Source organism: Pleurodeles waltl, chromosome 5, assembly GCF_031143425.1.
Source record: "Pleurodeles waltl isolate 20211129_DDA chromosome 5, aPleWal1.hap1.20221129, whole genome shotgun sequence".
Lineage (NCBI taxonomy): Eukaryota > Metazoa > Chordata > Amphibia > Caudata > Salamandridae > Pleurodeles > Pleurodeles waltl.
Window position 1 is genome coordinate 10556924 of NC_090444.1, and position 26116 is coordinate 10583039.

A 26116-nucleotide genomic window follows, 5' to 3' on the forward strand; every position below is an offset into this window, starting at 1 on the left:
ACCTGCGTACACTGCACTGGCTGCCCACAGAGAAAATAAACACTTTCATGATCCTCACTCCCGCACACAAATACCTCCACAACACCAGACCAGCCTATCTGAACCAGCGACTCAACTTCCACATACCCCACAGGGTCGTTCGTTCAGCCCAGCTCTCTCTCACAGAAGTACCCTGCATCAGGAAAACCAGAGCAGGAAGACGCTCCTTCTCCTACTGCGCAGCCACCGCCTGGAATGCCCTACCCATCCACATCAGAGAAACCACCTCCCTCCCCAGCTTCACGAAGGATCTGAAGACATGGCTTTTGTAATCCACCTCGCCGGTACACGCTACACTAACACCCCCAGCGCCTTGAGACCCCAGCGGGTGAGTAGTTGCGCTTTACAAACAATGATTGATTGACTGATTGATTGACTTTTGAAAAATAGTCTTGAGGCAAGTGGTATCATGCATTTTTGCTGTCGCAAACAACCTCTAAAATGTATTTTGGTATGTATGAATTCTAATTTGTGATTCGGTAACTTGTAATTTAGCTTTTTCCAATGGGTCGCAAATTGCGACCAACCTCATGAATATTAATGAGGTAGGTCGCTTTGTGACCTATTAGGAAACGCAAAATGTAACTACATGAGTTTCATACAGGGAAAAGGGAATCGCAATCAGGTAATCGCAATTTCATAAAATCATACATCTGGCCCGTGATCCTGAAAAATCAGTGGGTGTATTCTTGTAACATACAGTACCTTGGATGCGTCAGAAACAAAGATGATGTGGGCCTGAAAGGAAGTGATGCGTTGGAAAAGCAAGTGATGTGTTGATTATTTTCACGCTGGACAGGTTATACGTGGCTTCTTTTCCCTGCCGGTTGGCAAGGCTTGGATTCTTTTCCTGTCGGATTAGTGATCGGACAAATTCCTGGCTGCACAGCAACATCAATAAAGAAAATGACGCAGAGGGATGATGCATAGAAAATCCAGATGCATGGCAACAAAGGACCCGCGCTAAAGCAGGTGATGTGTTGATTTCACAGCCACAAGACAGGTGATGCATCGATTTTTCAGTCGCAGTAAAGGCGCTGCATCGATTTTTCTGCTACAACGGCCTCAGACAATGGATTTTCACTCAGGTTACCAGCTTCCACTTCCAAGGGCTGAGGGACTGGATTTGGCACCACTTGGCAAGTCAGGACTCTCAGCAGAGGAACCCAGGCACTGGCAGATGAAGTCTTTTATGTCCCTGAGACTTCACAACAGGAGGCAAGCTCAGATCAAGCCCTTGGAGAACATTGGAAAGCAAGATGTAGAAAGCAAAGTTCTGCACTTTCAATCCCAGGACAGAAGCAGCAAGCATCAGGCCAGCACAGCAAAGCAGCAGGCAGAGTGGCTGTTTCTCCTACAGCATCCAGCTATTCTTCCTGGCAGAATGTCCTCAGTCCAGAAATGTTCTGAAGTTGTGGGGTCAGCAGTCCAATACTTCTACTGACTACTGCATTCGAAGTAGGCAAACTTCAAAGGAAAGTCTTTCTAGTACACAGGACCCTGCCTGTCCCTGTCCTAACCCCAGACACACTCTAGGGGGTTGGAGACTGGGACAGGGTTGAGGACATGCACAGCCCTATTCAGGTGCAGGTGTCAGCTCCTCCCACCACTCTAGCCCAGGAAAACCCATCAGGATATGCAGGACGCACCTCAGCTCCCTTTCTGTGACTGTCAAGAGTGAATTCACAAATAGCCCAACTGTCATCTGACCCAGACATGTATTCCACAGTGAGGTAGGGGCACAGAATGGTTAAGCAAGAAAGTGCCCACTTTCTAAAAGTTGTATTTTCAAACTTACAATTTAAAAACCAACTTCACCAACAGATGTACTTTTAAATTGTGAGAACTATGCCAATTGGGGATGAACCAATGTTACCATGTTTAGGGAGAAAGAACACACACTTTAGCACTGGTTAGCAGTGGTAAAGTGTGCAGCGTCCTAAAGCCAGCAAAAATGAGGTCAGAAAAATGGAGGGAGGCAGGCAAAAAGTTGGGGGAAAACCAACCTAAGGCTGTCAGGTTTAACACATGTGATGAACAATGATGCTGTTCACATTAACAAGTATTCACAGTCAGGTCACAGAATGTATAAAGAGCCTCAGGTATCTGTGATATCTGCTCTGCCTTCCTTGTCCCAATCATTAGTTATAAGTGAATGCTGTCACGAGAAGACAAGCTCACAAAGTTGCTCCTGTAAAGTGTTTTCTCTCTGCCTAATAATGATAACAATGTCCTCATGGATTTGATCTCCTCTGTGACCTTAGAAACCACCTCAAGGGGGCTGGCTATACAGTGCTGTGATGCTTTTGTGTACTTTATACTGCTTATTCCAGCAGTATCATGCTGAGGTCTGCTCAGAGAACTTGCAACAGAAATTACACTGTGAACATTGACATTAAGGTACTTGTATTTAGGAACAGCTCAGGTAGACGTAGTGGACTAGTTAATGTATCTCGTTATTTAGCCTATTTTTATTTTTGTTTCACTTTCTTATGAGCATGATCACCCCCAAAAGAAACAGAGTACTGGTTGATAAACTTCAATACAAAAATACATAATAATCTTCCTAAGAAAATAAGTAAATAAAAGATATAAGAATAATAAAAACAAGTACAAGTTATTAAAACAAAATCAGAAAAATCCAATCAAACGACTTGTATTTCCAAAAATAAGTATCATACATAAATGCAATTCCAAACAAATGTTTTTAGAACCCTATGCTTTAAAAGTCGTGTAGGCTGGCAGAGTATCTGAGCTGACAGTGAGTGGCACACCAAAGCATAGGCAGAATCTGTCTGAATGAACCTTGGGATATGCCGGATACACGTCAGCTCCCTTTGTGTGACTGTCTTGAGTGAATTCACAAACATCCAAACTGTCAGTCTGACCCAGACGTGTATTCCACAGGAAGGCAGAGGCACGGAATGGTAAAGCAAGAAAATGCCCACTTTCAAAAAGTGACATTTTCAAACTTACAATTTAAAAACCAACTCCACCAACAGATGTATTTTTAAATTGTGATTTCAAAGACCCCAAACTCTAAATCTCAAATTGCTCCCAATGGGAAACTGCACTTAAAATATATTTCTAGGCAACCCCTTTGTTATCTCATGGGAGAGATAGGCCTTGCAATAGTGAAAACTGAATTTTGCAGTATTATCAGGACATGTAAAACACACAAGTACACGTCCTACCTTTTAATTACACTGCAGCCTGCCCATGGGGCTGACTTGGGCCTACCTTGGGGACACCTTACATGTATTAAAAGGGAAGGTTGGTCCTGGCAAGTGAGTGCACTTGCCAGGGTAATGTGGCAATTCAAAACTGAACACACAGACACTGCATTGAAATGTCGGAGACATGCTTACAGGGCTACTCATGTGGGTAGCACAATCAGTGCTGCAGGCCCACTAGGTAGCATTTGATTTACAGGCCCTGGGCATCTCTAGAACACTTTATTAGGGACTTACTAATACATCAAATATGCCAATCATGGATAAACCAATCACCAATATGATTTAGACAGAAAGCACTTGCACTTTAGCATTGGTCAGCAGTGGTAAAGTGCCCAGAGCCCTAAAGCCAACTCAAACAGGCCAGAAATATAGGAGAAAGGGGGCAAAACGTTTGGGGATGACCCTGCAAAAAGGGTCAAAAAGGGTCAGGTCTAACACAACCTCCCACCAGCCAAAAGCCATGGGAGACCAATCAATACCTTGACGGGCTTCCATGCTTAGGACAATAGAACATGAACCCTTGCCCGCAACAGCAGGGGCGCTTTTCAGTTTGCACCGTCCTAAATCCAGTTGAATTCCTCTGACCATAATCTCTGGCCCACTAAGCTAACCCCTGGGGAACCAATCTCCTCATCTGCGGATCCTATGTCTGCAACACCTAACCTTACTTGGCTCAGAGATGTATCCCAATAGGCAGACAGTACCACCATGGCTAACATAGGGGTGTGGCCCATTCCACCCTTGGGATATGACTCCTGTCCTCAATCCAAGGGCAACTCTGTCCACAAGGACTGCAACCCACAGTGGTCCTTCACCTCTGTCACTGATGACAGCCTGGCCTCAGTCCCATCCCGGGCTCTCTAACCTCTGTGGTTTCTCGGAGTGGGAGGCAGTACCCCCAGGTGGCTGGCACCCTTTGTCCACAATCCTAGTTAAGGTGAACCACTAGAGTCACTAAATAAACCTGAGCCAGTGCCCCACAGCACAACTCCAGGGAAAAGGTCAACCAGTGTCCACAGCACAGCCTCGAGCTGCAGGGCAGCATTGGCCTCATATATTCAATGCATGTAAAAGAGAAAACAGTGTACACAGCAGTGCAAGCAGAAGCACAGACTAGGCCAACCAGAGCGCTGCATCACTGCAGGGAGACCGGCAGACCAAACCCAACATAGCACTGCACGGAGAAGGGTACCCTGTGCCCCACAGCAGGGCACCCTGTGCCCCACAGCACCACTGCAGGGAGACCGGCAGACCAGACCCAACATAGCACTGCACGGAGAAGGGCACCCTGTGCCCCACAGCACCACTGCAGGGAGGCCGGCAGACCAAACCCAACATAGCACTGCACGGAGAAGGGTACCCCCTGCCCCACAGCAGGGCACCCTGTGCCCCACAGCACCACTGCAGGGAGACCGGCAGACCAGACCCAACATAGCACTGCACGGAGAAGGGCACCCTGTGCCCCACAGCACCACTGCAGGGAGACCGGCAGACCAGACCCAACATAGCACTGCATAGAGAAGGACACCCTGTGCCCCACAGCACCACTGCAGGTAAAAGGGCAGACCAAGCAACCACAGCACTGCAAAAGCACAGCCACTGCCCCACAACCCTACATGGCAAAGGACATACCAAGCCACTCACCATGCTACAGGGAGGACAGCTAGTACCCCCACAGTACCAATGCAGGGACAACAGAAGCAAGTACCCCACAGCACAGTGCACGGAGAAGGGCAGACAAGACCACCCTCAGCGCTGCAGGGCAAAAGTCAGTAAATTCCCCACAGAACAAATGCATAGCGAAGGACACACCAGGCAGCCAGCATCCTGACACACTAGAGGGAGAGTACAACAAGGGGCCATACAAGGGAGGACGGCTAGCCAGGGACTCCACAGCACCACATGTGGTGCAGTTGGTTGTACAACACACATCCACCCCACTAGAGAGAAAACATACTAATTGGGCCCCAACAGCACTTAGGCCTACAACACTACAGAGATGATAACTTCACAGGGCCAGAGACGTGTTAAGGCATGGGCAAGGTGGGCTCTGGTATGGGGCCCCATCCTTTCAAGGGATCCCCCTCATTAAGCTTTCAGAACAGTTCTGCACTCTCTAGAGGTATAAAATAAGTAGTTTGTTTGCTTACATACCCCATGCTGTCTGGCCAGCCCGGCCCCAGTCTGAGACCAAGAGTTGAAGAAAATACTTACTTGGTTCTGGTTAGATTCAGCAAGTAATCTAACCTTTTAAAGCGCATAGTCCAAGCCCAGCAGCACTGCTTTTTCCTTCATTCATCGTGTGTTACTCATTGTGCAGTAAAGACTGACTTGGTGTGGTCACTCTGGCTGCATCATCCTGCGGAGCTGCTGCCACGTGGTGCAATCACAGTCGGTGAGGAAGGAGGTGATCCAGTCCCGGGCCTACTGAGCCTGAATACCTGTCGCTCGCAGCACAAGCAGTGCAATGAATAAGCATCATGTGCCCACGTGGTTCTGACAGACTAACTACTGTGTAACGCCACGGGTTGTGGGTAGCACGCTTGGCTGGGTCACCAGTCTTTGTGGCAGGCAGGCAGGCCATGGGTCAATGTGCTGTGCATAGGGGTATTACATGCTCTCCTCATGACAGCACCACCTGCGTGGAGCCACCTGCTGAGCCGCTGTGATTACAGACCAGTGCAGCCTGGCTCAAGCCCTTTTTCCTTACAGACCAGGGACTGGAATGCAATGAACAAAAAAAGCACCCAGATCCAAAAGGTGAGACACCAGACCAATGCACCACATGCAGCAGGCTTGTTCAGGCTGTTGGTCCTTCTATTTATCTGAAGCTGGCCAGCCAGAGACTGTTAGAAGCAGAGTCAAGCCCAGAAAAGGAGTTGGCCAACGACCCTTCCCTTTTCTAAGTTCACGTTTAAACTTGACATCTTTTTTGATGATTACTTTTTACATGCTTTGCACATCCATGGATACATACTCAGAAAGTGTTCTGCTTGCAAGCACATTTCTTCATAAGCATTTTATTACAGATCCTGCACACTCTGTTCAAGGTTACAAGAACACTAAGCACTCTGCCCTTGCTTTTTGTTGTCCCTTTGGACACCGCTCTGAATCAGGAAGAAAACCACACACATCACCATGGCACCTCTGACACAGTGCAGAGGGAACCAGGCTTTTATTCTATTAACTGCCTCTGAGCCATGTTCCTCAGAGGAGCTCTTCCATGGATTATCCTGGATGTTCGCTGGTGCCTGAGTCCCAGCCTTGCTGACTCCCATCAATATCCTGCAAAGGACACAGCCGGTTCTACACCAGACTGACTTCCTGGAACATCCCACAAGGTGAGAGGGAAGTTAGGCTGCTCCAAACAACCTGGCGGAACGCATTCTCGCGAGACTCCCTGTGCTCCAGGTAGTGCCAGGTAGGTATGCATTCATATAATCGCTGCAAAGTTATAATGGTTGAGTTATTAATCTTTTTACCCATTCTTGTACGGCTGGTTACAATGTTTAGTTTCCTTCTGTTAATAATTACAGCTCATGTCTTTTACACAAGAATCCATTTTCTTCAATACATTTTTAAAACGCCAATTTGTACATTTCTTGTGCCTCCCTATGGGCATGCATAAGGTAACAATGAAAGTAGATCTGTTTCCACAATTTTCTTGGGGGGGATTAGAGTGGTCATGCTTTGAGGTTGCAGACCCCATCTGGTTCCCTGACAGATTTAGGGGTCCAGATGGTGCATTGTGAGCTAGCCAGGAATTGGGTTGATTTATTTTGTCCAAATGCACAGTCCAACTTAATTAGTAGGTAGCCTATGAAAATCCCATCAAAGCAGCTGAAGGTGGGGGCGTGGCTGCAGCAGAAATTGCAGCAGACATGTGAAGCAAAGCTCTGTCGCCAATCCCCCCCCCCCCGGCATCTTAATCCTGCCGCCCGAGGGAGCTCTATCACCCAGCAGGATGAAGAGGAGATGGCTGATGGGGTTTAAATCTAAGAGCCATGTTTATCCCCGGCCCTGCGACGTTCTGGTGTTGTCGGTGGGATGTAATTGCAGGGCTGGGGCCGCATTGAAGAGCGAACACGGCCGACACACTGCAGCCCGCGCTGGACGAGGTTGGCCTGTCCAGACAGCAAAGGCCACCAAAGCAGCACCAGAGGATTGCAGGCCCCGGGGGGCCCTTTCTGGGTCAATTTGGCCACAGCCGGAGCCACACTGAAGAGCGGATGTGGCCTACACTGCTGGCGCTTGGACAGAGAACCCCACTACCAACGAGTGTGAGCCCTGGGCCTCGCTTCCCCGTCAGGAGACGGGGGCTCGCTCAGAGTGGGGCTGTAGCCTGGGCTGAAGACAGGCCAGGCCACAGGACCAGGCCCAGTCTGCCTACAGTGATTGGCAGAGAAGTGGCCATCAACAGACTAGAGCCCCGAGGTGCCCGGGGACCAGCATTACCACCCCTCGTGGTGGAAAAGCAAGACGAGTGCGGCAGCATTGGCTCAAGGGGGGAGGGAGGCTGGAGGGGCGGAAGCACGACATACAGGAGGTGAGCCACATTCTGGCGGGGCCTGTACAGGAAAGGTTGGGGTGCTCACAGTGTATCTGCTCAGGGGAGAAGGCTGGAGATTATACGTTTTCTGCCACCTCAACTTGCTGGGCACCAGCACTGCAGCTGAGAGTAACTGTGCTTGGGGTGGGGCGGTGTGGTGAGGTGGCCTAGTAGAAGGAAGTCGGGCCCACAGAATCGACTAGATCAATTAGATGTGGCCTAAACAAAGCAAAATGGGGCAGCAGGTGGATTCAGGGCACAGCTTGCGGAAGAGGGGCTGATGGAAACACACACTGAAAGCATTCTGGCGGCAATCAAGTACACCAAAGCAGCTCTGGAAAACAAGATCGAAACAGTGGCTTTAGACCTAGGGCTACATTGCGTCGATCATAAGAAACAGGCTGGAAACGTTACATACATTTCAAACAGAGATCAAGACCCTCACGGAGCGCCTGGATGATTCTGAGGGGAGCTCAAGGCACAACAATGGCCACACCGTCAGAGTTCCTGAAAAGACTGAGGGTCCCAGTGCTGATCCCTTTGTGGAAAAATGGCTTCTGGAAACGTTGCTGACTGGCCAGACTTCAATACTCTACACAGTGGAGCAAACTCACAGAGTTCTGAGGCGCCCCTGGTCTAGACGCTCCCCTTCCCACCCGATCATAGCCAGACTGTTGAATGTTAGAGACCGAGACCACACTCTGCAGGTGCCACATACACATCGCCCACGGAATATGGAGGAAAGCTCAGTGAATGTCTACCCAGACTACATAAATGTGGTTCAGCGACAGCAGAAGATGTTCCTGCCAGTGAAACACCACTTCCATGCACTGGGTTTTAAATATAGCCGGGGTGGTCAGGCCTGCCTGTTTTCACCCCATGGCTGCAGATGACCTGCTCTAGCCCCTGGGTGGGTAATTGAATGGAGCAGCAGCAAGGCCTCGGATATGAGACAAGAGGGACAATGTTTCATCTGAGAGACGACAAAACTGTCCTGCAGGAAGAGTGCCACCCTACCACCAAACAACTACTTTCATTGTTTGTAGAGGATTGTGCAACCATGTTTCAGGGGGACAGGCATCTCGAATGCTGGGGAGGTGGGTAGTTGCAAGTTTACTGCACGAGGTGATGGGGTGGGAGGGGAGTTTGTAGGAGTTTGAGGGTATGCCGCACTAATGTGGTAGGCACATATACAGTACATGGACCTGAGCGTTACAGAGACATTCCACACACATACGATGCAAGGGAAAGACAACACCTCATTGATCTTTCTGTCATGGAATGTAAATGGGCTGTGCAATAAAGCAAAGAGAGGGGTGGTTTGGAAGTTTGAAACATTCCATCCCACAGATGTCATACTCCTACAGGAGACCCACTTGTTGGAAAACAAGTGTGGTTTCTCAGAGAGGGTAACACACAATATGCTGGCACATACATGCTTTTCTAGAGGTACGCATGGTGCATACATCATGATTTAAAAATATGTATCATTCCACGTTAGGTACATGGGAGGACCCCAAGACCTCAGAGGTCAGCACCATCTGGAAGAAGGAGGACATGTGGATCGCTTCTTGGTATCTTCCGCCAGACCTACAGTTGGATGGGCTAGCAGCAATGGGGAAATGGATCCTGCAAGCACCAGATGTTTTGGTGGTGATAAGTGGAGATTTTAATCTTACACTTCGGGTTGACCTGGATAGATTGGTAAGGGGGAGGCATGCCCATCTAGACACCTCAGCCAAAAATGACTCAGGGAACTTCTGGCTGACTTCCCCCTACCGATGCTGAGAGGGGAGGTAGTGAAGCTTCTGGCGGAGGAAATCCGAGAGGATGAGATTGTGGAGGCTTTGCCCCAGATGAACAATTGGAAGGCTCTTGGACAAAAAATGTCATAAATATGCTAGGAGCCAGCTAATGAAGCCACTATGGGTTATGCTTTGTGAGTCAGAAGGGGGAATTGCCGGAGGATCTGCAGCAGGCAACTGTGGCCCTTATCCACAAGAAAGGGAACCCTCCCACCCAATTTTCCTCCTATTGTCTGATTTCTCTCCTGAATGTGTATTCCTGGGGGAATACAAAGAGACGTAAGCCAATGGAGACAACTTCTGCAGGGCCGCACTATACAAGTGTTTATATTTACTGAAAATCCATGTATGTCCTGCAGAACTTCCTGTTTGAGGTACCTGAACATCTCTTCTACACACTGGAGGCAGAAACTAGGCTTCTGCTATGGGATGAAGGGGTGCATGTATCGCGTTAGAGCAGGTGTTTCCAACCAGTCCATCATGGGCTACTACTAGGTCCCAGACACCTTTAGGGGAGCTCACAGCCTTGAGTTCATTTTTAAATAAGCACAGGGTCACATTTTTCCTTTTGAAGTTATGGGAAGTCTGTTTATTTTACATTATTATCACCAGGCTGAAGATAGCAGGGCCTAATAATGAGCAGTACTGGAGCTAGATTTATGACCCATGGTGAGGCACAAAGTTGAAAAATTGAAGCGCTAAGGTATTTAACTCTTAAATACAAGTCCTTTCCAACTTAATAGTGGAGATGAGAACAAACTGATGTTTCTCAGTGCTTTAAAATCAGAGAAAATTAAAATGAAAAATTGTTACCTTTATGAATAACTTTTCATTTTAGTTTTATCAATTCTTTTCATAGTGTACAAATAGCCGGCCTCTTGCTCCCAGTGGCCAGTAGAACATTGTGCCATAGCTATAACTGAAAAATAGAGTCATTTTTTAAATGGGAGACCTTTAAAGTGCAGAAAAATGTCCATGTTACGAACATTTTTGCACTTTAAATTTCTCCTATTTAAAAAAATGGTTGTATGTTTGTGTTATACACGTAAAGGTGCCACAAATGACAAAGGTATGTCCTGTGCCACAAGTTCTGCAACACAGGCTTTCAGACACCCATACACACATACCCCATCCATATGCACACATGTTCCTACATCCCCAAGGCCACGCAACCACTGACACACATGGCAGCCCTGTCATACTGCCCCTAGTTTCTATGGACATTAGGCTTAAAGTCAGTGAAGCTAGGCATTGGGGGTGTCTGGTAACAATGCACAAGCTGTTTAGCCTTCAGAAGCTCAAGTTGATTTTCACTGATCAGAAGTAGCTCTAGCTAAAGAAAAGGTTGGAGAACCCTGTGCTAGAGACTTTCACATGCAAGGTGGCAGATGGAGGGGAAGTTACCTTGCCATATCTGAGAATGTATTATTGGACAAATCAATGAATGGTCATTTGCGGACCCGACTGAGCCCTTCCTTTGGGCAGACAAAAGGTCTTGGGTTTGGGGGGGGTGGAGTTGATGAAGTGGATCTATGTTTTGCGTTCACTAATGACCGAGCTGACAAAAATATCTGGAATGCACTTCTTAGTTCAAAGAAGACATTTATTATTACTTCACCACGAGGTTCCTAACAAAATGAAGGAGATTAGTAGGTGGAAGGCACACGTTTAAAAATAATCACAGCAATGAAAGGAAAATATATCAAAATGATTCTCAACTGCAATGTACACAGCAAATATATGTGTTTATATTAAAGCATAAATGCAAAGTAAATGAGAAAGTAAAAATTCATCACCGTAGGGCTTGCTAAGCTCTTTATCTTTCTCATGCAAGAAGATGACCCCTGTTCAACTGTGAGAAAGAGATATCCACCCTCACGGGTCAAGTGTCTGTATCAGGCATTTGATGTCTAATCCTGACCGAGGTCATGGAAATTCCCCCGCTACTAAGCAGGGCCACCTCTTTTATAGTTTAAATAACCATGGAAAGAGCCTTCTGAAAGGCCTTCCCCTCTCAGATCGAAATATTCAAACATGCTGGTTACTGTAGGTCAGAGTTGGAATAAAAACTTTGAAAATTGGCCAACATTTCAAGGCCGAACTGTTCCCTGCACTGAAGAAAACAAAAAATATGTACTTTCTTATCATGCTATTGTGGTCGGTAAGAAAAATCTGCAACTGGTGAACACTGAACAACTAATATGGACAGTGGTGCAACACAAGTCAGTGGTCAGACACATCTATTTTTACTACAATCAATTTGAAAAGAAAGCTGCAGGGACTGCTGGCTCCGACTGCCATGGTCGTCAATGCATGGAAAAAGGCAACTGTGCAGCTGGGTTGGAAGGGAGTGCTTAGCCTGGCAACCAGGTTTTGGGAGGCTGAGGGATTGGCATCGCTGGAGGGAGTTGGGGGCCACAGGCTGCATATCAAAACTAGGTTGTTTGTGGGACGGCTGATAAATTGTGTCATTTCAGGAACGTAAATCTCAATATGAATTAGCCGGGGGACTGTACTTGCGATACCTCCAGATGCAACATCGCCTTAGGACTCTCATTCCCCCTAAGACTGAGTGACAAGAAGGCAGCCCGCTGGAATATAGGGTCCTCGGAGCCCCTCTTGACCGACATGTGATCTCTGCTATTTATGGTACAGTTCTGGTCAATAGTTCTCTCCAACTGCGGAGGCTGTGCAAGAGATGGGAACGTGATCTAGGTAGACTCAAGGACGGCAAATGGTGGGGGGGTCCCTACAGATACCCAGGAGAAGGGGCAATTCAACTGGGGGTTAAGCTGATTCAATTTTAGATTTTCACAAAGCATATTACACCAGAACTAGGCTGTTTGCAGTGAGCGGGCGGAGTCGGACAATTGCCTGCAGGGCTGCGGGACATGCGGCATACTCGTGCACATGGTATGGGAATGCACCTGGATCCACAAGTTTTTGGAAGAGGTAGGTAGTAAGACTCCTCCAGTTCTAGGAGAAACCTTAGAATTGAATGCTAAGGTACTATTGTTGGGGTCATGGGGAGAACGGACACTCAAGAGGTATATACTCTTATTCTGCGGTGCAACCCTGATGGTGGCGTGGAGAAACGTGATACAGAAATGGAGCAGTAAGTGAGCCAAACGTGACAGCAATGGGAGTCTAATATAAACTGGTGCATGAGGGCTTGAGGAGCAGATCTATCTTACACATGGCTGCCCGAACGGATTCACTAAAGTATGGGGGTCATGGAAAAGGATGGATGACGCCATATTGGGCAATTAATGAGCTGGGCAAGGAAATATGCGCAACGGAGCCACAGGACTCAAGCTTGGCACTATGGGATTTCTCTATCACATGCTGTGGCTGGATGGTAGGTTTTACATTCAGGGGACTGTCTGTATGGGGAGTTTTGAGTCGCCGATGGGGGTGCAGGAGGGAGTTGTTATGAGAACAGTTTGTCGATTGTACTAAAATTGAATAAAAACATATTTTTTGTAATTGTTAAGGGCATGATGAGCTAAAAATGGGAAAAAATCAGAGCTGTTCTGAGCCTGGGGGCCCAAATTATGTTTGGTCTAGAGTCCTAAAAATCCTTACAATTTTCCTGCCAAGGGCCCCGCAGCAATGAGAGTAGCCAGGGCTCCAAGAACAGTTCAGTGAAGTAGGAAAACGAAGATACTCAAAGCACTGAGGGTTAATGGGGGCCCCTGCCTCTGAATGCCCAGACCCCCATCTATGCTATTACGCTCAATAACACTGCAGGGGAGAGGGTAGCTTGGGTCCCCACAACACTGAGGGCAAGAATGGGCCACACTACACGGCTAGACCTGTGCATACAATAGGCAACTTTCCATTATCATGTCACACAACACTCTGGGAGACTGTAGTTGCAGTGAGTATGCCTGGACGCTGCATGTGTGGCATGAGAAAATGTTTGTTGTGTAGGGGGTCGCTAAGAGTCACGCAGCTCATTTTTGGGTATTTCATTCTAGATTACCCAACTATAAATCAGTCATTAAAAAGACATAACTCAGCTGTGGATTGAGCTTATTGACTCTGCTTATATTATGCAAACTATTTACCACTTCCTGGAGGAAGTCTTGGCTGTTTGCTATTGCAACTTTTGAAAGACAATTTAAATAAAAACACAACTCTGATATCCAAACGGAATAAAATAGTTTTAAGCTTTGAAACACCAATTGTCAATGCTACGTACCACAGATTCTGTTCAGTGGCCTCTTACTGCCACAGGATCTGGTCAGGTGGGTATGTAGCCAGGGGTAAGGGATACTTGACGGATAACCTCAGTTTTCCAACTTCATAGAAATATGCTTGAAACAAAGATTGCCTTCTAATGCTGAACAGGACCATAACACTGCCATTCCCCAGAATCACTGCCACTCTAATTGTGAGTTACTGGACTAGTTGGAAACATGGAAACAGGAGAAAAAGATAATCCTGGCCTCCCATTTGGCCAAATTGTGTGCTCTTGGGTAATCAATGTTTGAGAGTATACCTTTGCTCCATTTTCTGCAATAAAATGAGTATGTGATAAAAAAATTAACTGGATGGTACGTGGTGAAATGGAGAAGCACCTAGTCGTGTGGTATATTCACCAAAACGCTATATGCTGGTACACGTAGAGCCTTTGCAGTAAGTAGCAGTATGCAACAGTCTTGTGTCTGCTAATTTGAAACTAAATTGTATTTATATCACTTTCTACCCCTGACAAGTGGTTGAAGCGCTTTAATTTAATAAACTGTGTGATCCTGGGCAACTGTTACTGTGCACCCTCTTGGAGCCCAGACACATCTTCACCGCAATCAGTCAATCAATCAGTGTATTTGTAGAGCGCGCTACTCAACCATGAGGGTCTCAAGGTGCTTTGAGGAGGGGGAGGAGCTGCTAAAGCTCGAACAGCCAGGTCTTGAGGAGTCTCCTGGAGGTAAGTAGGTCCTTGGTCTGCCGTAGGTGGATGGGGAGGGTGTGGCAGGTCTTGGCCGCAAGGTAGGAGAAGGATCTGCCAGTCCTGTGGATGCGTGGGATGGTGGCAAGGTCAATGGAGTGGAGCTGACGGTTCTGGGTGTAGAAGGTGAGACGATCGTTGAGGTATTCTGGTCCGGCGTTGTGGAGTGCTTTGTGGGCGTGGGTTAGGAGTTTGAATCGGATCCTTTTGTTGATGGGAAACCAGTGTAGGTTTCTCAGGTGGGCTGTGATTGGGCTGTGGCAGGGGATGTTGAGGTTGAGGCGTGCTGAGGCGTTCTGTATCCGTTGCAGTCTTTTCTGGAGAGCTGCCGTGGTTCCAGCGTAGACAGCGTTGCCGTAGTCCAGTCTGCTGCTAATGAGGGCCTGGGTAACCGTCCTTCTGGTTCGGTAGGGATCCACCTGTAGATTTTGTGGAGCATGCGGAGGGTGTTGAAGCAGGAGGACGAGACGGCATTGACTTGTTGGGTCATGGAGAGCGATGAATCAAGGATGAAACCCAGGTTGCGGGCGTGGTTGGAGGGCGTTGGTGCGGCTCCTAGTGAGGGAGGCCACCAGGAGGCGTCCCAAGCGGAGGGGATTGGGCAGAGTATGAGGACCTCTGTCTTATCTGAGTTTAGTTTTAGTCGACTGTTCTTCATCCAGTTGGCGACAGCCTTCATACCCTCGTGGAGGTTGGTTTTGGCTGTGGCGGGGTCCTTGGTGAGGGAGAGGATCAGCTGGGTGTCGTCGGCATAAGAGATGATGTTGAGGTTGTGAGATCGGATGATTTTGGCGAGCAATGCCATGTAGACGTTGAAGAGTGTCTGGCTGAGGGAGGAGCCCTGTGGTACGCCACAGATGGTTTTGGTGGCTTCCGAAAGGACTGGAGGGAGGCGGACTCTCTGTGTTCTGTCAGTGAGGAAGGAGGTGATCCAGTCCAGGGCCTTGTCGTGGATCCCTGCGTCGTGGAGGTGTGTGTGCAGGGTGTGGTGGCAGACGGTGTCAAAGGCGGCAGAGAGGTCCAGGAGGATGAGGGCTGTTGTTTCGCCTTTGTCCAGGAGGGTCCGGGTGTCGTTGGCTGCCGCGATGAGGGCGGTCTCGGTGCTGTGATTGCTGCAAAAGCCGCATTGGGATGGGTCCAAGTGTTGTTTTCCTCCAGGTAGTGGGACAGTTGCCTGTTGACAATCTTCTCGACTACCTTTGCCGGGAACAGAAGCAGGAAGATGGGCCTGTAGTTTTTGAGGTCCTTATGTTCTGCCTGGGTTTCTTGAGTAAGGCGTTGATCTCGGCGTGCTTCCAGCTTTCCGGGAAGGTGGCGGTCTCGAAGGAGCTAATGATGATCATACGGATTTGGGGGCGATGATGGAGCTCGCTCTGTTGTAGATGTAGTGTGGGCAGGAGTCAGGTGGTGAGCCGGAATGAATGGTTTTCATTACTTTGATGGTGTCTGCGTCATTGACGTGTGTCCAGGAGAGCAGGAGGTTGGTGTGGTTGGGGGGGCGATGAGTGGGAGGTGTTGGTGGTTGCTGGTGAGTCTTGTTGCTGAAGCTGTCGTGGATTTCTGTGATCTTGCGGTGAAAGAAGGTGGAGAGGGAGTCGCAGAGGTCTTGCGAAGGTGGGATGTCATTGGTGCTGGAGCTGGGGTTGGAGAGTTCCTTTACGATGTTGAAGAGCTCTTTGCTGTTGTGCGTGTTGTTGTTGATAAGTTCCTTGAAGGAGGATCTCTTGGTGGCCCAGATGAGCTGGTGGTGCTTGCAGATGGGGTTCTTGAGGGCTATGTGGGTGGCTGGTGTCTGTTCCTGGCTCCACTTCCTCTCGAGTTTGCGGCAGGCCTGTTTGGAGGTCCGGAGGTCAGTGGTGAACCAGGTGGCCTTTCTGATGGCGCGGTTTGTTGATCGGTGTGAGAGTGTTGGCGCAGTCATCGATCCATTGCCTGAGGTTGCGGGCGGCTGAGTCAGCGTCGGTGGAGAGAGCTGGTGGGGCGAGGGCAGAGATCAGCCAGTCGTTGGTGATCTTGTTCCAGCTGCGGCGGGGATCGGTTGCGGATGGTAGTGAGTGGTGAGTTTATTGAAGGTGAAGTGGACGCAGCGGTGGTCAGTCCAGTGGAGTTCGGTGGTGTGGCTGAAGGTGATGTGTCTGCTGGCGGAGAAGATGGGGTTAAGCGTGTGTGCGGCGGAGTGGGTGGGAGATGTGACGACTTGATTGAGTCCGAGGTTGGCGAGCAGGGGGATCGTGTTGCTGTCATTGGTGTATTCGAGGTGGAAGTTAAGGTCCCCGAGGAGGATGTAATCTGTAGAAGCAAGGGCTTGAGTGCTGATGATGTCGGCGATGGAGTCACTGAACTGAGGTCGAGGTCCGGGGGGTCTGTAGATGAGAGTACTCCTGAGGGTGGTCTTGGGGTCGATGTGGATTTGGAAGTGCATGTGTTTGGAGGTGCTGAGGGTGTCTTCGGTGTTGGTTGAGATTCTGATGGTGTTCCTGTGGACGATGGCAATCCCTCCTCACGGTCTGTTGGTGCGGGTGATCTTGTAACCGTCAGGAATGCAATGCCAGGGGAGGAGGAGACGTGAAAGTCCTAGAGCTCGATGGCGTGCTTGTGGACGGAGCGGGTGTTGAGAAGGATGCACCTGAGGTGGTCGCGTCCAGTTCTGGCGGGTGAGGTGGTGGCTCGCAGGGTGGAGAAGTTGCAGCTCTGGCAGGAGAAGGGTCCGTGGGCGAGCTCTGGTGAGGCCTGGAAGCCAATAAGTTTAACTTTTTGAGAAAACTACAATACCCATACACATGATGTCAAAGCATCACTATCAATCATAGTCCATACTGGTACATATCTCTGAGAACCTCCATAACCGTTTCTCTTTCTTTGCAGTGAGGATTAAAAGTCTTAACTTCAAGAATTAAACAGTCTTAACAAGAAATCGGAGAACTAGATCCAGCGTAGAGTCAGCAGAGTCCAAAAGTAACACGCCAACAGACCCGAAGAAACACATAGTCCACCTCTGGTTCATCACACATTCTTCTGATCGGACACTGGGAATAAAGAAAAATGGCTACGTAATATTCAGTTGTATACTGTTTGAATTAACACATTCTCCCTATGCATTCATATGTGGAAATAAGCATATCAATGAATTTAGCAATAAACAAAAGAAACATGAACATAATTGCTGAGATTTACTTGAATTCTGAAGCTAAGGGGTGGGATAATCATCGCCTCCATGTCCTTAATAGAATTGAAAATTCTTGTTGCATACGCTAGAAATTTTTTTATTCTGTGTCAGGACCGGAGGCTTCGGATTAAGCTTGTTTAAAGCTGTTGTAAGACAACCAATGCTACATCCAAAATCAGTTTGTAATAATATGTTTTAAATGTAGAGTTGGATGACCAGTCTGCTGCCCTTATTATGTCTTGTAACTGAGAACCAAGAGAAAAAGGTTTTGATGCCATAGCACCTGATACAGAGTGGGCCCCAAGATCTGAAGTATCTATTCCCGCTTCAGTCAGAATCCATCTCACCCAACGAGCTAAGGTAGCTGAAGATACTGGGTGGAAAGGCTTCTGAAGAGCAGTTAACAATTGACCCCCAAGAGATTGATGGAATTCCCTGGAACGGTCCTCATACTCCCTTAAACATTATACCACAGACAGTTTAGCATCTTCTGGAAAACTAGGGTAAGTTACTTGCCTTGAAAACGTTTTCGTTCTTCTGGATATCGAAAATGTAACTCCATCTGGGGTGAAGACGTGATCAGAAATATCTAGAGCTCTCACGTCTGACACCCTTCTACATGATATTAGACACAGTAATATAGTCAGTTTAGCTGACAGTAGCTTCCTCAATAGGTCGGCGTTACAAGGCCAGTGTTGTAAAAATGTTAGGATGATATTCACGTCCAGTAGATGGGCATACCTCGGCTGAAGTGGGTTAGCCAAACGAATACCCCTTATCACCCTAGAAACAAGAGTTTTTTCCCCTATTGGTTTTCCGTCTAAGAACATGTGACCTGCTGATACAGCTGATCTGTAATTATTGAATGGACAGAAGCTTAGCCCTTCAGAAGCTACCTCTGCCAAGAAATTGTCTACAGAAGCAATGGGGCCCCCAAACGATCCAAATCCCGAGGAATGCACCAACCCACCCATCTACACCAGGCTGAGGCGTGGGGTTTATGGGTGGAGTCTGACCAAGATGCTGAAATGAAGGAAACAGACTGTTCCGAAAGGTCCGGCAGATACCAGCCTTGCTGGAAATGCCCAAAGCCATGAGGTGCAGTTTGTCCTGGGTCAGAAGGGGATATGACTGACAGAGTCCAACAAGAGCTCTGGAATTGAAGGAATCCAAACTGGAAAGTCCCTGGACATTTACAGAAGGACTGGAAACCAAGGCTGAGCTCTCAGAGAGGAGTGATCAGAATCAGTTCTGCCTTCTGAATGAGGGATTGAGTTGGTACTCTGGGTATCATTATGAAGGGGGGAAAAGCATATAGGAGAAGGCCTGTCCGCTGTTGAAGAGAGGCATCCGTGGCTATGGCCAGGGGATTCGGTCTCCAAGAGTAAAACCGATGCAGCTGATGGGAGAGAGGAGATGCAAATAGGTCTATGTGACATTGAACCCATCTCCTTTAAAGGGCATAGAACAGAGAAGGATGGAGTTTCCACTCACTGGGGTCTCTGAGGTATCTGGAGTTCCAATCCGCTATTGTATTGAGATGACCTGGAAGGTATTTCGCTGTCACAGTAACCTGATTCTAAAGGCAACAGTGGCAAAATGCCTTTGCTATCTCTGCTAGAACACAAGATCTTGTCCTGCCTTACTTGTTGACATAACGGACGCTGATACACTGTCCATGCGCAAGAGAATGCAACACTTGGAATGAGGGGCAGAGTTTTTTATGGGGAAACAGCCTGCTAACAGCTCCAAGCAGTTTATGTGAAGATAAGATTCTTTGTATGACCATAGGCCTCCTGTGGAGACGGAGTTCCATCTGGCTCCCAAACCCCATTTGCTGGCATCTGATTCCAGAATATCCGGCCGAGAGCCAAAAATGGCTCTGCTGTTCCATGCTGCCATGTGGTCGAGCCACCACTAGAGCTTGCAGCGCGTCTCCTGGGTGAGAGCTATGAGCTCTGTGTAAGAGAGACTCTTCTGGAGGTGATGACTTTTTAGATGCTGTAGCGCTCTGTAATGCAGGGGCGCTGGAGATATAGGCTCTATGAATGATGCTAGTAATCTCACTATCCTGGCCAGGACTCTGAAGGATATTTTGTCTTTTTGGAGAGTGGACCTGATCTCCTTCCGGATTGATTGTAACTTCTGGGCTGGAAGAGATAGGATAGAATAAAAAGAGTTGATCTGGAATCCCAGAAGCTCCATCTGACAAGATGGTGTCAGAGCAGATGTCTTTACATTGATCAGAAAACCCTGTTCCTGAAGCAACTGTATGGTCCAATCTAAATGTTGCATGAGAAGTTGGGCGTCTTGGGCCATAAGCAACATGCCGTCTAAATAGACAATCATTTGACCTCCCCTGCCACGGAGATTCTGTATCACTGGTCGCATAACCTTGGTGAAGCACTAGGGTGCAGATGAAAGACCTAATGGGAGGACTTTGAAGTGGAACCATTGACTGTCCCACTTGAATTGGAGATATTTCCTGTGGGAGGAAAGATTGGAATCATGAAATAGGCATTGTTCAGGTCCAATTGTACCATCCAGTCGCCTTCCTGGCGAATGTCCCTGAGAAGATGGATCCCTTCCATCTTGAAGTGCCGGTATAGTATCCAGGTGTTGAACTCCCTCAGGTTGATGACTAGACGTGACCCCCCCACCTCTCTTGTTTACTATAAAGAAATTGCAGCAGAAACCTGAAGGGTCTGGGTCCATGGAGTAAGTGCATCTTTGAGCAACAGTTGCTGGACTTCTTGCTGGATAAAAGCTAGATCTAGTTGTGAAGAATGGATAGGTTGAGGTAAGGATGTCTGTTGAGGATTCCCAAAAAAATTCTAGATGGAAAGCTGCCACTGTCTCCAGAATCCATTGGTCTGATGTTAGTGCCATGCAGAAAACGTTTGGTCCTTCCTCCTAGTGTCACTAGGGAGGGAGAAATCAAGCTAACCTTGAGGGTTGGCGCCAAAGTTGTAGTTGTTCCTGAAACCACCTCGGTTGGAACAGGCACAACTTGCTCATGCTCTGGCACGGTAGAGGGTGTCTTGAGGAGATGAAAATCCTCTGCCTGAAGAGGTGTAGGTTGGATGAGGGCTGTTTGAGATGGAGCGGGCAGACAGATGCCCTCTATGTCTGCCGGCACTGGAAAAAATTTGGTTCTGAAATACCTTATTCAAGGATGTCTGGGCCTTGTCCAGTGCTGTAAATATATGGACAAATTTGCCCAAGTCCTTCACAAATTTACTGCCGAACAATAGTTTGTCGGCTAGGGGACCTGGCTCCACGTTAGCGAGGTCTGCCAACTTGGGATCTATTCGTAGCAGAATAGAACTTCTCCTTTCCATGGAGATAGCACAATTAGCATTCCCCAATATGCATAATGCGCGTTGATCCCATCCAGCTAGTGTGTCAGGGTCTATCTGAGAACCAGACTCCTTTGCTGCAACTGCCAGGTCTAGAATCCTACATAGAGGGCCAGTAAGGTCCAGGACTTCCAGGATCTGTCTATGCCCTTCTTAGTGTATTTTGTGGAGCGTTTGAGGAAGGTTGCTAGATGTGGGTCTTTCTTAGGGGTCAAGGCTACTTTGTCAGGTATGTCAGGGCAAGGACATTCGGACCGGAGGCGACTCTGGACGTCTTTATCTAAAGCTTTCCTTAGCCTTGCATAGGCATAGTCTGTCACTGCAGAGAGGGGGGGCCAGTCTGAGGACCTGGGGTGCACAATCTCATCTGTGCTAAAACGGAGGGAAGATGTAGGAGCTATGCCTTTTTAGGAGGGTTGGGGGGCTGTCGTTCATCAGAGGAATGTCTGCGAGGTTTTTGAGGGTGAGAGTCGTCGCCTGAGTCAGACTAGGGTGAATGAGAGGCATCAGAGGCATCATCTGGGGTGGGTAAGATAGAGCTTGGGTGCTGGTGAATGGTTGCGCTGAATATTGGTGGTCGGAAGATGCTTGAGATTGGGACAGACGGGCCATAGGGGTTGCATGAGCCCATTCGGGACCTGGCTGAGATCTCTCCTGACAAGTAGCAGTAAGGGGCATGGGGGTGGACTGGCCATCAGGAGGGACCGTCAAAGAATATTGCTTAAGTTGTCGGGCGATAGGTTGTAGGGCATCTGCAAGGGGGAACGCTCTGCTCAACCGTTAAGGCTATATGGGAGCCGACTCTAATCCTGACGAGTCTGGTGGCGTGAGGTCGCTGTCAGAATTAAAATCTGAAATGGAGTCCGCGGCGCGAAGAGCGCGTGGGCCGCGAGCTACAAAGAGGACTGCGGTCCTCGTCCGTCAGGCACTTGTTCCCCCTTTCCTCCTGGTACCCCGCCAGTTGCGTTAAATCCAAAAATATGGCCGACCGCACGCTGCCAGAGAAGCTCTGAGCGGTTCAACACTGCCCACTTTTGACTCCGATTACGGCGGTATCACACAACGTAAGCAACACAATGAAAACGAAGAGAGAGAAAATTATAGTACTTATCTCTTCCGAAGCAGCGAAAAAAGAGGAACAGTAATGGAGGTTCTCAGAGATATGTACCAGTATGGACTATGATTGGTAGTGATGCTTTGACATCATGTGTATGGGGATTGTAGTTTTCTCAAAAAGTAAATTTTATTGGCTGCGGATGTTTGTGAAATAATAAACAGCAAAGAAGGAAAAGCATAATCCGAAGCCTCCGGTCCTGACATAGAATAGAATCCGCATCTAAACGCATGCGCAGATCTACGCTTCCAGTACTATACACAATAGAAACCAAATGTAAGCGCATGCGCAGATCTATACTTACACACATATATTCTTGTATAGCGCCAACTCAGTGTAATGAAGCGCTAAACAACAGCACTAGTTCCATACACAAGATCAGAATAATTATTTGTTTTAGATCAAGTAATATACCCAGAATCAGGGTGCTGAGCCAAAGCCTGGACTACAGCCTGGTTCTCTAGTAACGCCACCTCCTCTCCCCGTTCACGTTATATAAAACAGCAAAAATAAATGTGCCATCTCTGGGACTAGAACCACAGTTCCACAGTGGGCAGCTGTGGCTGAAATGTCACCCCTTTTCCCCATTAACGAGCAGTTCTTCATACAAACTCCTAAATCCTCCCAAACCAGAACAAACCTCAGATAGAGTTTAAAAAGTGACTTAAATGACGGACAGGCACTTTCATGGCTGCACTTTATTTCAGAAGGAGATTATCTGCACTTCACAGAATAGAGGCAGTACTGGAACGGCGAGTACTGCCAATTCTCAGTACCAAACTGGTACTCAGGGACTGTGAGTACCTGCACTTTAAGTTTGAATGTAGGTTAACTGCACTTTACAGAAGAGGGTAAATACTCATAACGTCTCTGAATATAATTGACAATACTTATAATAACGGTATATAGGGGGTCATTACAACATTGGCGGGCGGCGTTCTGTAACCGCCGTGCAGCCGCCAATGTGGCAGCACTCCCGCGGTCCCCATTACAACATCCCCGCTGGGCAGGCGGGCGCAAACCTAGTTTACGCCCGCCGGCCCAGCGGGGATGCGGCTGCAACATAGGAGCCGGCTCCTAATGGAGCCGGCGGTGTTGCGGCCGTGCGACGGGTGCAGTAGCACCCGTCACACTTTTCACTGTCTGCTATGCAGACAGTGAAAAGCTGCATGGGGCCCTGTTAGGGGGGCCCTGCACTGCCCATGCCAGTGGCATGGGCAGTGCAGGGGACCCCAGGGGCCCCAGGACTCCCCTTACTGCCAGCCTCTTCCTGGCGGTGCAAACCGCCAGAAACAGACTGGCGGTAGGGAAGTCATAATCCCCAGGGCAGCGCTGCTTGCAGCACTGCCCTGGCGGATTATCACCGCCGGGGCTAAAACGGCGGGAAACCGCCGGCCCCGGCAGTGCGACCGTGGCGCTACCACCGCGGTCGAAATATGGGTCTCTGTACCGCCAGCCTGTTGGCGGTACGGACGCCACTTTAGCCCTGGCGGTCTCAGACCGCCAGGGTCGTAATGACCACCATAATGTATAATGAACTGAGGTGGTCAGGGATAGTGGGTACCTGCATTTTCAGATTATTGCTATTCAAGCAATGGTGCTAGAGCAATTTCTAGAATGGGGGTGCTGTCAATCTCACCTCACTAAAGACTCAGAGGATATTTGGGACACAAACAAATATGGCTAAAGAAATAACATTTGATGTCCCTTTATGCTTTTCATTCTCCATCTAAACTCTTTCAAGTTTCATGGGGATGTCGCAGCACTTCTAGTCCCAGCGCCATTCATTTCACACATTGGGTAAAACGAGCTGGAACACACAAACCTCAATCCCAAACAATAAAAATAACTTTTAGGGAGAAAACATAAAAACAACTCAAACCTAAATGCGAAGAGTTGGCTTATGAGCCCTTCATGTGTGGTTCACTTGGTTGTTAGCTTTGAGGGCCTGGTGGTCCTGGAGAGAGGCTGTCAGTCCAGGAGCTTACCTAGGAACAGTGGTCCAGGGCCTCTTGTATCATCCCCTTTCAACAACAAGACCTTTGCACCACATGGCTTTGGAGGAAGGCTGCTAGACTAACTTGGGTAATGGAGTGATGAGTGTTTCTGCCATTGCAATCATTTAATGTGGCCAGATAGGGATGCGGAGCAACTTTCTGAGTGCCCTCAGGAAGAGCTGGGCGTCCTCATTTTCTTGAGGCTGGCAAGGTGTAGTGCCTCAGTGATTTATCTACCAACACTGTAGAAAGTACCTAATTTCATGCCTTTGAATGAGGTTGGGTGTCAGTACTCATGTTTGGGGAGGCCAGTATCTTTTCAAGTTTGCATATTACACACAGGCATATATTGGACCCAGGATCCCATCCTCTGGGTGCTTGGTATGTTCGTCCCCAACCAACAGGAGATTGCCCAATGCATCAGGCATTCTGTAGAAATCAACGCTGACTTGTTCTCTTGCATTGGGGCCCAGGAGTTCAGATACAATGCATGCAGGTCTGTGGGTGGTCAGGTGGCTTGGCACACCAGGCATTGTGCAGAATTCAGCGCTGACTCGTTCCCATGTACTGGGGTCCACAGGATCACATACATTGCATGCAGGTCTGTGGGTGGTCAGGTGGCTTGGCACACCAGGCATTGTGCAGAATTCAGCGCTGACTCGTTCCCATGTACTGGGGTCCACAGGATCACATACATTGCATGCAGGTCTGTGGGTGGTCAGGTGGCTTGGCACACCAGGCATTGTGCAGAATTCAGCACTGACTTGTTCCCATGTACTGGGGTCCACAGGATCACATACATTGCATGCAGTTCTGTGGGTGGTCAGGTGGCTTGGCACACCAGGCATTGCTGGACCTACTTTTACACCACAGTATTATTTCTGGGGAGCCACCCCTTAGCTGGGAGTTTAAATGTTCTTTGACTTTCCCTTATGCCCACTGTGTGCAAGTGGGAGTATCTGCTGCCTCTGCTCCACTGCTCTGGTAACTACTATCGGCATCACCAAGGTGGTGGGTCCTGACACATCCGCAATCACCACTGGTTGTGAGGGTGTGATCTGATGGTCATGATGGTAGCTACATGACCTTGCGCCTCCACCGCAGTCCCCACCATCAAGGATCATCCTAACCATTGCGGGCCCGGGACAGCAGAAATGTTCAGCTCCCCTCCTCCTGAGGGGAGATGAGCACTTGGTGGTTTTCTGCCCAAGAAGGGAGAGGTGAAACGAAAGCCATCCTGGGTGCTCCGTCTGAGCGCACATGCACATCACGATGGTTGTGGAGAGAAGGAGTCCTGGGGCGGACCTCCTGTGGATGCCAGTGAGGATCTCCCCTCCAGGTCATGGAGAGAGGGTGTGCCCTGAGGAGCTTGTCTAGGAGCAGTGGTCTGGGCCTCATGTTTCACCTTCTCTCAACAACTGGGACTTCACAGGTCGCCGGGCTGGCTTCGGTGCAGAGGAGATGCCCTGGGGAGATGGAGGCTAGAAGGACCCCTGAAAAGGAAAGACCTGGGCGAGTGCTGCTGCTTGACACACTAATGAGCTCAAACCCCACTACTCACAGGGAGAATTGGACCCATCCTGAGTACAAGACAAAGCCACAGACTGTGCCAGCGTTGCAAGGAACAAACCACAAACTCCTTCTCTGTCTGATCGTAGCAATGTGGAAACTTCGGGTGACTGACCAGACTGCAAGAGCAATAAGCAGCTGGATTACAGAAGATTGTCAGTGTGAGATGGCAGTGAAGAGCCCCCTCTCGCAGATTCAGAGTATCGGCGAGATGAAGGGGGTTGGTCCAATTTCAACTTGAACTCACCCTCATTCACACCCCCAAAGAACACTGAGGTATTAGGTGACAGGTAAAGTCCTAATTGCAACGCGGTCCACACGGACAAAG